The 12205-nt window shown below is 41.3% G+C and overlaps 1 protein-coding gene across 1 annotated transcript in view; it reads left to right on the top strand.

Annotated features, from left to right (window-relative positions):
• Positions 1–3263, top strand: part of PLCL2 (phospholipase C like 2) — a 124026-nt gene extending 120763 nt beyond the window's left edge. Inside the window, exon 7 of the transcript XR_001878157.1 lies at positions 3253–3263. The gene's annotated coding sequence lies outside the window, so the exon portion shown is untranslated. The remainder of the gene's footprint in view (positions 1–3252) is intronic.
• The last annotated feature ends 8942 nt before the right edge of the window (positions 3264–12205 follow it).

Consider the following 12205-nt stretch of genomic DNA (forward strand, 5'->3'; position numbering starts at 1 on the left):
TTTTTTTTTTTTTTTTTTTTTTTTTTAAACACCATTCCCAAATGCCATTATTTTGCCTGCAAATCAGCCTGGGAAGTCCCTCAGTCCTCGGTGGTGACCAGACGGTGATGTCCCTAGTCTAAGCAAGCTCAGAGCAAGTTCAGTGCAACTGCATGCACCCAGGACAGAACTGTGCCCACGGAGCAGCCAAACCCACGTGTGTCCTTCTGGTGGCTTGGGGGGCGGGGGGTGGGGGGTCTGTAAATGGAGGTTTCTGCAGCAGCCAGTGAGAGATTTTCTAGCACTTAATCTTGGTTAAGATGCCTGGTTACCTTCTCTGAGAAAAGGGTGTGTAGCAGTTCACTGTGGCTGGGTCTCAACCTCTTTTCTTTGGCTCAGCTCCTTCCCTCTGCTGGCTCACAGCATCCTGAGGACGCAGCCACAGAGACACCTCTGTCTCCCTCCCTGCACAGCCTGACCTCTCTGGTAAAAAGCTGGTCTTCTTAAGGTACTGGTTTTGTGTGAAATATCTCTTTGCTTGTAGCAAATATGGCTACTTTCTGTCCTTTTATTTCTCAGCCCTGATCCTTTAACCACAGCAGCTCGCAGGCTGGCAGGCGCCGGAGCTGTGTTTGCTGCAGAGCCCATTCTTCTCAGTGGACAGGTGCCAGCTCTGTTGCACAAGGATCTGGCCAGTTTGGGGAAGTACATAGGAAACAAAACTCACATGAGGTAATAAGTAACAACGAACCCTTGGCTTCAACAAGAAAAGAGCTGGAACTATCACGTCAGCCTTTGGGTTTAGTGCATTTTAAGCTTTTGTATGATGTTGTGGATCGTCCTCAGCTTGTTTGAGGCAGTTATCTATCATCTCCACTTAATACTGCTCATTAAAAGCTCCATCAATATGATGGGTGGTGCACCATGCTCTACTAAAGGTCTCTAAAGACAGGCCACCAATACTGAAAAAGGAAAGTTAAATAAAAGTCCAGGTCAGTAGTGAACTGGTGGTCAGGGATCCCATTGGGCAGAGAATATTTGGACAAAATGAATTTGGAGAATTTTCAGTATGAATTCAGAAATGTTTTAATTTGAATCCTCCTGCCTTGATCTATTGAACTAATTTCTAGTAGTTGCCTTGACTCAAAAAATTGGCCTTTTTTTTTTTTTTGCTCTGTCTGCAATCTTTAACACTACAATAGGTAATACACAGCTACAAAAACATACCACCATTTCTTGTTCATTTGTTAAATGGGAATTTTACACTGTTATGGACACTAAATATATTCCATTCACTGGGTTTCTGTCCTTGGCTCTTAGAGCTAGAAAGTTACTTTGTGCAATAAAATAAGAGAATTACAGCTTTTATTAAAATGAGAAACTGGCTTTATAGGGGTTTCGAAGGTTTTATTCAAGTCCTTATTTTCACCATCTATGCAGTATTCAGCTAAATTTCTCCTAGAGATGCACACAGCAGAGAGTGTCCAAGCAAAGCTGACTGAGCCATCAAGAGAGACAGTTGCACAATGTGACTTCTGTGCTATGGCCACGACTGAGGTCTTTCTGTTTGCATCAAAAGGAAAGTCCGCTCATAAAAATTAGGGGAAAAAAAAAATCCAACCACTTACTTTTCTGCTGCTGTTGTGTGTTCAGCTTGGTTTTAGTGGCACAAGAGCTACTGACAAGACTCAGAAGTGATGTTGCAAAAGGTTCTTCATGTAGCAAATGTAGTACTATGAGCCAAAAGAATGATACTGAAGCCTAAAATCTTTGAGACTGAAAAATAGGATTGCAAGTTGTGCATTGGACATTATTTCTCTTATGGGACACTTACACTAACTATAACTGTAACTGTGCTCAGCATTACTTTCTTCAGAGGGATTGAATCATGTGCTAGTCAGAGCACAAGTGCTGCTGCAAGGCTATTTATGTAGCTACTTCTCTGTGACAGATGCACCAAGGGAAAGGGGCTGCTTTGATCTTAGCCAGCAAGAGCAGAGCAGTGTGCACATGAGACCTGAGCTCTCTTCCTGACACTGTCATTCAGCGCATCAAATTACACACAGCAAATCAACTTCCTAAGCTCTATACCTCAAAAGTGAAACAGATGGGTGATATCAGCTTCCTCCCACTGTTAAATGAGGATGAAGCACATACTGATGAAAACTCCCCTGGCAGACTACTTTGAGAGCTACATGCTCAAAAGAACACAAAAGGGTTAACTTTATAGAAGGGTGGCTTTTTCCATGTTCTGATTTTAGAGAGAAAGGACATTTATTTTTAATGATTTTCCATTTGGATTTTGTCTTAGTCTAGTTTTTGAGGGTGGATCTAAATTAATAGGATGTTCATTATGCTCACTGCACATAGGCACACAGACAATTTTGCCTTTAGGAGGAGGCAGCATATAAATGGCAGCGTACATTGGACATTTCTGCTGTTGTATTAGTGCTATAAAAGCAAAAATAACCCCTGCCTCTGCTGATGCTGTATGTAATTCAAGGGGAACTAGATGGACATTAATTTAAAATTATGTATTACATAGGACTGGGTTTTTTTAGTCAGAAAATAGCATTTGATACACAGTCAGCAACCAATTTAAGTCAAAATTAAACTAGAGATCATAGATCTATCTTACATCATGATCTCCAAATGGACAAAGCAGCAGTGTAGATTTATACATTCATATATCTTGCTTAACACTGTTTACTTCCTCTAATCACTTCAGTTTACTCAGTCAATTTTCCTCAAGCACGGCTTATGGCTGGAGGGTATTTTGGACTTATTCAGGCATCTCAGAATACTTTACAAATAAAACAGAGGCAACTGACCATAAAGCACGTGATATTACCAGTAGTGTTATTAACATTTTCTCATCAACAGCGATGGAGGAGACAAAAGCCCACTATCTCATTGGGGAATGAAAGCTACATCTTGGGGAGAGCTAAGAAGGAAAAGTGGACACATAAATAATTGCCCTGCATCTTCATCAAATTGACACTGTTTCTCAGGACAGGACTGTGTTTTGGTAAAGTTACTGCAAGACCAACACGAACCTTCTCTATATTCCCTTGAAATCATACAGGGATTAGATGTCTGTTGTTTGTGATCACCTTATTCGCAGTGTTGTGCTAAGGGTGACCTGAAGAAGCTGCTTGCTTCTTGCACAGGATTGATTTCCTGTGCAGATAAATCTAGGCCAGGGGATGGCTCTATTCAGTGTTGAACTGGCAAAGAAAATAAGGAAAATAAAAAAAGGCAAACTCAGTGCAGGAACGGAAGAGGGAACTTATTCAAAGAAAGAACTAAGATTGCTGGAATCTTGTCTGTTTTTAAAAATAAAGTCTTTTTCAGAGTAAGGGGAAAGAGTATATTTAGGGCCAGCAAAACAACCTGGCTTTCCTGGCTCTATATATACACGATTTTGCCAGGCTCTGGCTAAAACCACCCAGTTTTCCCCCTCAGAAACAAACAACTCTGTTTGCTCCCAAAACTCAAAGAAAGCTTAATTCGCTTTAAGCTGCTAAAAAACCTTCCTGCATCTTGGGTTAGCATTGTGTGCCAGGCTTCAGCATGCTGAGAAATGAAAAAGTGCTTTGTAATGGAAAAGCTAGTTCATCCCTCACTACGTGGTGCCACAGTAATAAAAGAGAAAGTTGAAAACCTTTCCCTCTTAAAGAGGCCAGAAGGAACACAGAATTAATTTAAAAGGTGCAGACTCAAGAACACTGTTACCAAAACTATGCTTTCTGGCCATTTCCAGCCTCAGAGAACACTGGTTTTCTTGGATATTTGGTAATCCAATGAACTGCATGATAGAAAGAGAAAGCTACATGAAGCTACGCACTGTTATGGAGTGGAGGTTAATGAAGTTCATTTAACAGACCAGTGGTGCAAACGTGTTATCAGATGGTTTGTGCAGATCCCAGATGGCTTCAGTAAAGCTGAGAACTTAAAACAGGTACCTCACATCTTGTCATTGGATTAACAAAGCATCAAGATACAGCTCTTCTGCAGCAAGACTAATGACTTCCCATAACTATGTGTTTTTTTACTGAGAAGGAACACATTTTAGCAACACATACCTCTAAGTCTTATTTTTTTTGTCAGATAATTGAATTATTTTTCTCATAGTGGAACAGTACTGGAAAACCTCAGACCTTGTCCTCAATTGCTGTACTACTTTGTTGATGAAGCAGGCATCACTCTGAGCATGAAGCATTACTCTTCCTCCTTTCCTGCCAGTTGAGGAGCCACATCTGGTTGCTGGAAGGGGAGACTAAGCAGCCCCCCACTGCATCACTGGCTGTGATAGTTACAGAGCAGAAAAAGCAGCCAGGCTGGACAGAACGAAATACTCCACCCTGGCTAGGCAGTACATAAGATGCTGAACTAGCTCAGTTTTCAGAAGTCTCTTTGTGACTGTGACTAAATCCATAAGACTATCATGTATCACTAATTCCCTGCCAGTTCAGTCTCTGCACCACCTAATGATTGTAGCACCAGCCTTCATACTTGAATATAGCTGACATATTTATATAATCGTTTGTTTGTCAAGCAAACTGTAGTAATTTATTATGCTGTTGGCCAGTTGGCCACACCATTCTGACACACCAGCAACTCTTCTTGACAGTCTTGAATCCCCTTCTCACAGGAGACCTGCAGTATACCACTGTCACCAGTTGCCCTTTTGCATACAGCTTTTCCCATTCTCTTCTGCAGATCCCTGGGGAGTGTTTTCATAACTCAGTTCTTCCAAGAGTGGAAAGGAAGGGCACCAAACAGCAAGACCTGATTTCTGGAGACATCAAGAAACATTCCCTCTGGGCCCACCCCAAGAGCAAGGCACACACAGGGGTCTCAGCAGCACCCTTTCATGGCAGTAGACCAGCAGCACCAGGGTATGAGAGCAGCCCCTGGCACAGCCAGGAGAGACAGGGAGGATAATACCGGTACATAACCCAAAGATAGGTAACAGTAGCATTAACTTTAATAATATATTGCTTTCATGGGCCAAAACACAGCATTTTAGTTAAGACATTGCATTTCACTTGCATCTGGTGTTTACACAAGTCAGTGATTCAATGCCAGACAAATCGTGCATAATCTGTTTGGTAAAGTACTGCTGAAATAGCTGCCTGCAGCATTTCCTCTCTGTCTTCTCACTAGAGGCAATGGCTGGTTCTGTGGGCAATAAAAAGCCAATGACAGTTTAAGCTTAATCAGTTCATTCACCCTTTCAGGAAAAATGCCCAGAAACCAGCAACAATTTTGTGTGTCTCCAAAACTGTATGAGTCAGTAAAGTCAGGTCTTCAAGGTGGCTCTCTAATCAGCTCTCTTTTATACATATCAAGAATGATAGCATATGGCATCTATGAAAGAGGAGATTTAAAGCTATGAAAGTTAACTTTAATCTTTTAGAAGAGTGTAAAAAGATGCCTCAGCAAAGCTTTGTGGAGGTCACTCAAAGGACTTCTACCAATGTTGCTTAAATAAGAGTTAACTGAGTTATTCATTCATTTTATGGTCCCTGTGTGCTTCAAATTCCCTGTCAAAAATTTTTTAATCTTTCTTCTTTTCTCTGTGCCTCGTGGCTGAGTGAAATCAGCGATTTGCAGTTTTGGGGTGAAGTGGGAGAGGCTATGTTATGAAAGCAGCTTCAGATGGCACTTCCATGTATCCTTTTTTATTCCTTTTCAGAAGTGTATTCCATGAAGACACAGCCAGGTTGACTATGTGCATTCCTGCACTTAACAAAATAGAAATGTGGATATTAGAATGAAGGGAAGAAACAAAGAGTCATAATTAATTCTCATGACTCGTTCACTAATCCTCCTGGAAGTGAGGCCCTGTTTGAAGGTAAAACTATTCTTTTTCTGTGACAATATAGAAATGTAACTTTGCATCCCTTGCTGAGATACTTAGAGTTTGCTCAGATTATTCAGGTGCTGCTTTGGAGCAAATAAAGATGTGCTGGTATGGACAAGATTGGTGAATTAGGGTTAATTTAGCCAACCATGTAAGAATATGACTCAAATGAAACCATTTTATGCCTCCAAAGATAACTCATGAGTAGAATGCAAGTACTTTTCTATAATGTTCAGCAGAGGCAGATTATTATGCATATATAGCATGTCATTCCAGCCAGCAAGGGAAGCACTAGTCACTTGTTTCAAATTTGCTTTCTCATAGGTTGCAAGCAAACTTGCTAAACTTTACTAATTACATTTCTGAAAGATTGGAGAGATAGTTTGGGAATAAAAAGAATCCATAAAAACCTGAAAAGAAATTCAAACAGACTAGGCTGGATAAATCCTCATACAAAAACCATTACAAACTCCTCCCACCTGCACCTGTGGCAGGTAGTGCATCTGTGGATCCATCTGGATTTTTATTTCAAAACCCTGAAGTCTCATGAACCTAAGAAATTCAGCATGGGAACAGCTTGCAAAGTCTGATCACAAAAGTGTTTAGTAGGATCTTAACTTTCAGCTGAGAGCAATCCTTTGCACAGATATGATTCAGATTCTTCTGAGAGAGCAGGATGGAGGCTATAGACAGTTGTGATAAAGGACTGTCATAGAAAGATGAAATTAAGGACATTCTCAGGCAATCTGAAGACAACCCAGTATTAGCCATTCTCATATGTCTAATAACTTTCAAACCTGCATACTTGTTTATGCTATATAAGGCTGATCAAGAGATCTGCATAGTTAAGTGTTAACAATATTGGCTGTCAGAGAGTAGAGGGGCAAAACATGACTTATTAAAAATGATTGGTGCATCATGTAACATTTTCTAAAGACCACCAGGATTACTTTCACCAGAGCCAGAGAGCAGGCCCAGTGCAGCTCTCCAGCTAGCTCAGATGTCTCTAAGGTAAGCTGCCACATTGCTTACTTCATTCCTGTGCAGGACCTGAACAGCAAACAGTTTAAATTATCCCACATCTGCATTGCGCAAGGAGTGTGAATGTGACTGCTTGCTGTTCCTCAGCTGGCAATCTCAAGGATATTCTTGTGAGAGAGAGAAGCCAGCTGTGGTGCAACACCATGTTAACATCAGACATCTGCTTCCAGCCATGGACATCACCCGTTTGGTGCAAGGCTGGAAGGTCTCTGCACTGTGCTGTGTTATCCATATACACCCACGCCCCTCAGCTTGAGTGGAAGCTAAAGAAATAAAACTTTTCTTTATGAACAGTCAACTCAGGCAGGGCAAAAGGGAAATGAAAGCTAAAGCAACCATGAGCTTATCATGAATAATCCCTCTCAGTTTCATGTTTCTGTGCAGAGAACAAAAGGCATTAAAAAAAAAAAAGTGATCTAGCTGCTCATTACAACAATTTTTGGAGGTGAATGAAGGAGAGGGACACAATATCCTTGCTTTCCCCACGGATGCCACAAAGGGCTGGGAACAGACTGCAGCACTTACCGCTTCTGCCTAGCACGTCCTCTGAACTATGTTCTTCCTCCTCAGGGCAAAGATCAATATCAGCCTTTTCCTGGTGGATTCAGAAGGGCAAACTTAGGTGGAGAGATGGGAAAGAAGAGGTTGACATTATCCTGTCCACTCTCTGCTGAAAGGGGAAGTACCAGCCATGCTGGCAGCTCCTTGCTTCTCTGTTATAGCCATGACTATTCAGAAAGCAGCTTCTAAATTTCCTGTGGGTTTCATCCCAGACTCTCTAGAAGTGCAGATAATGAGAACCACAGTGCAGTAACCCCTGTTAGTATTACCTCTGTAACTTGCCATATATGAGATTTCTGCATCAAAATACTCTGAAGAGGCACATCTTACAGTTTTCTGTAAGAGCAGCAGTAGCACTGTTCAGAAGCATCAACACGCAGCAGATAAAAACCCTTTAAAGGATCATGGTAAAACAACAGTAGAGTAAAAGATCAGGAGAAGAAAAAGTGTGTCTCCAGCTTTATACTAACCTGCCCCTGACTGCCTTCCTCATGTTAATTTTGTATTTTACATATGTTAGATCAACAGGGAGCACAGATGGCTGCACTCACGTGTGAGACTGCAGCCACCCACTGGGGCACCAGCAGCACCTCTGTCACTTCCCTGTACTGTGGGGAGGGGGATTCCTGCAAGTGCAGCGACAGGAGTAGGTCACTGAAGGTTAACAAGGGCAGTCAGCACATAATTTTCACTCCCTTGTTAGCCTCAGACTCTCCGGATTAGAGTGACAAAGTAAGGAGGAGCTGTGAGAAATCAGAATGGGGTGCACCTCTTCATGCTGCAGGAGGGGGATGCCACCTTCCTGGAGGTCCTTGTTTCAATTTACAGGAGTATTTTAGAGGCAACTTCATCCTTTTGAGAACTATTACTATTTGAACACTTAGATAGCTACATTAATTTTCCTTAAGCATTTAATAACACTAAATATGAATCTAGAGAAAGTAAGTTTTCCTTCCTTTTTAATCCAGTGGCCATAGGCACATCTGTCAGATGGATTGTTTTCACACATCTCTCCCCCTGTTTCTTAATCAATCTACATTACTCTTGGCTTGCAGTAAAAAGGACACTTTAAGATGATTAATAGCCCTCTTGAGACTACAGCTCCAGAATGCAGGTCTCATTTACAACAAAGATGACAAGAGCTCAATTAGCAATCTCTTTGCACACGGATAAGCAATGAAGACAGGACTTTCTCTGTATCAAGTTAAAGCAGCAGATGAATTCCCAAGGTAGAGTACTTGCAAGGCAGAGTTTGCAAGAGTTATGTTTGCAATCAACTTACTGTTATTTGTTTCATCTTAATGTTCTCAAATAATGCATAAAATAGCTTGGGCTAATGCATAGTCAGGAAACTGGTTGCAGCTCAAAAAGGTCACAAGTCACAATTCTGACTGAGAGGTGAGCAAATCAAACTAAGGGAGAAGAAAAAGTTCATTTTTTAGGTAGGAGGCAGAGTGACATTACAAAAATAAAGCATAAAACAAAGTGATTCTGCTTATTGTGAGAGACTTGAAAGTCAGAAAAATACCAGTCCTGGTGTCACTTCTGCACTTTCATTATTAATCACTGTTCTCCACATAGTTGTTTTCCCTTCTACTGGTTACACATACAAACTTCTGAATAGCATCAGCAGCAGTTAAAAAACAGGAGAAGAACTTAAAATCCCAGTACTGCGTCTCTGGTATGCTTTGGCACCTTTCTGGCATACTCCAGATTCCCAGCTTCCTCCAGTTGAAGGCTGCCATGACATGTGAATAATACTTTCTCTGTGGGGTTAGTAGGTACACTTGGAGGTGCTGTAGAAGACTTTTGGCTGGGTCACCTCGATGCCTGTAGAGTTTGGAATATCTGTTACCCCTTTATGTAGACCTCAGCAATCCTCACCACACATGGACCAGCCACAGGGACAGCTGCACAGCAAATTTACACAGGTGCTACTTAAGAACTGACTTGGTCACCACTAGCATTGGGGAGGTAGACAGCCCAGTATTTCCTGTTCTCCTGCAAGCAGGCATGACCTCTCTGTGTCTTGCTGTGGCACAGCTAGCACCTGCTGTTTGAGAAAGCTGGCCTCCTTGAAGCAGAAGTATGCAGCTGGCAAAGCCCATCTACTGCTGCAGCTACTCAGACTTCTCAAGGTAATGTGTGGCTGGCCACAGGAACTGCCCAAGTATGTCCTGGGTTTATTAGGCACCTCCTCCTTTTCTCAAAAATAGATTTGTCTTGATGCCAGATACTAGTACAAGTTGTCACCATCCTTGGCTGTTTATAGCTATTTTCCACTGGAACAAAGCTATAGACAGAAAGTCAGAAATTGTTTATTGAATAAATAATTGAATTAAGGTCATGTGGCTGGACAATTTTATAAACTCTTCCTGCAACTTTGTGGGGACAGAAAAAGAAATCACAGGATGACTTTGAATCATTCTTTCAATGTTAAGAAGATTTTGTGGCTGCAGAACGCCCTAAGACCAAAAAGACTGAATATGATACCAGCCTGGATTTTAGTTTGTCAGTGCAGTTCCTTACACTTGAATTTAGCTATATTTGGCTATTTGGGGGTACTTACCCCCAAATGGCAATCATCTAGGTTAAATATGCAATGAAGGCATCTCTGAGAAGAAAACTAGTGTGAAGTTCATAACCCCACCATCTGCACGCACCAGACTCTAGGGTTCCTGCTGCTCAGCTTCTGCCAGAACTGCTGCCTCTCCTATGTTGCATACAGAGGACATTCCCCTCATGAAAATTCCATGACTCTTAGTACAGAATGCATAGAAGTAATATGCAGACTATACAGTAATACATCAGAGATCTGATGTACCTCCAATACATTCCTGCCTGTATAAGACACTCAAAAGATTTCTAAAGTCTACTCAAACCAGCCAAAAGATCCAAAAAACTCAGTGAAATCATACGAGGCAGTAACTTCTTAAGTAGGTAGAGTTCAAACCATATCTACAGATATGGGATCGGTCTTCTGTGATATTCAACATTCCACAAGTCATCAGAGCCATTTTCTCGAGCCTCATGTGTTATTAGTAGTTTGTCTGTATTTCGCCCTTACATTCTTGGCTTCCTCTTCTCAGACAATTTTCCGGCAACAGAAAATGAGTAATTTCTGCTAAACAGGGTTTTATGAATTTTACCAGCTGTAATGACTGTTGTGTTGTCTTGCTAACTACAACAAGAAAATGACAGACAGAAAGGTAAATAAAGAAGGGAAGGGGATGAAGAGATCCCTCTGTGACTGCAAATTCCTAAATCCTGATCCATTGACTCAACACAAAGGTAGGCATCTTGATAATATCAGTGGAACAAAAACATTTCTGCTTTTACACATCATCCTTTAAAATCACCTTTAAATCTGAGACTGACTCAGCAACAAATATTATCTGTAAGGTCATCACCCTAAATTTCACAGCTCTTCATCTTATTGTGGTGAATACAAATTCCCGTGTCACATTGTATTCTTAACACTGAAGATATTCAAAAGTTGTGCTTCCAGGACTTCCTGCAAAACTTGGTCCTGTATATTAGAAGCAATCACTTATCTGCAGGCATGTGCTGCTGAGTGAATCTGCCAATCATTTCTGTAAAAGAAAATTCTGCCCAAAGAGATTTTTCTTTTCCTGTGAGAAAGCGCTAAAAGAACATATTCTGCTGCACAGAACAATGAAAAAAACCACAAACCCTTGAGCAGAGTATTCCTGCCTGTTTTCCTTGCTGCTTTTGCACATTTTCTGTAGTGAGCTGGAGCATGGCCTTGCAAAGCTGAACACCGTTGACTCACCCCAATTTTACCACCTGAACAATGACTGACTTTGGCAATGTATCTGTTGTACAAAGAGACTCTGTTGAGTTCTTACACTGCATGGCACCTGGCCTTTGTTGTGCTGCATGTTTGAAAGAAGAATGATTGAAATTCCACTATGAGAACAAAAACTCCATAGCATTCCCCTGTAGCACAGCTTTGTGGAGAGGTGGGACAATTTGGCTTGTAGTGCCTGGACATTCGACCAGATTTTGGTTAGGAAAGACTCCAGAAACAGTTAACTCCCCAAGGACTACATGGAAGGCTATTCTAGAAATTAACTCACAGAGAAACAGCAGATCCATGGTGTTAAATTTGTTTTACCCGTGGACAAACACAAGAATTGAGACTTCAGGAAATTTAGGTGAACACTTTTTTTACCACTTCAAAACCATCCATCTCTCTCTTCCTTTCTACCTATTAAACAACCCAAAAATATCTCTGCAAGTGCAGTTGTACAGCAATGTGACATTTTTACTGTCAGCTCCTTAGCACTGATCACTCTTCCCTGTAGCAGCCCTATTTCAGAATAACTTCCCATGGCTTATGCTCTATGCCAAAATCTCGGTTTGCATAAAAGGCTATATGCAGTAAGGCAGGATCAGTTTGCCACAGTGCTGCCTCCAGTCACTCCTGTTACCCTATTTTCACCAAGATGTACAAGGCTGAAGTGAAATGCACCCTTTTCCAAGTTGTGCGGGTGCCTGCTGTGAAGATGCAGTGATGTCAGGGCTGAATAATTAAGTGATAATGTAATAACTGCGAGTTTGTGCTCCATTAAGTGAGCTCCTGCTGACTGCTTAATGAGCAAACAAACACTCAAAGCCCATTAATATTATTGCTGTTACATTAAAAGTGAAAAAGAAGACTCAAGTTCTTAGCAGTAACCACTTGGGAGGCTTCTTCTGAAAATGGAGACCAAGATAGAAACCATGAATTAT

Source organism: Lepidothrix coronata, unplaced genomic scaffold (genome assembly GCF_001604755.1).
Source record: "Lepidothrix coronata isolate B3197 unplaced genomic scaffold, Lepidothrix_coronata-1.0 Scaffold258, whole genome shotgun sequence".
Classification (NCBI taxonomy): domain Eukaryota; kingdom Metazoa; phylum Chordata; class Aves; order Passeriformes; family Pipridae; genus Lepidothrix; species Lepidothrix coronata.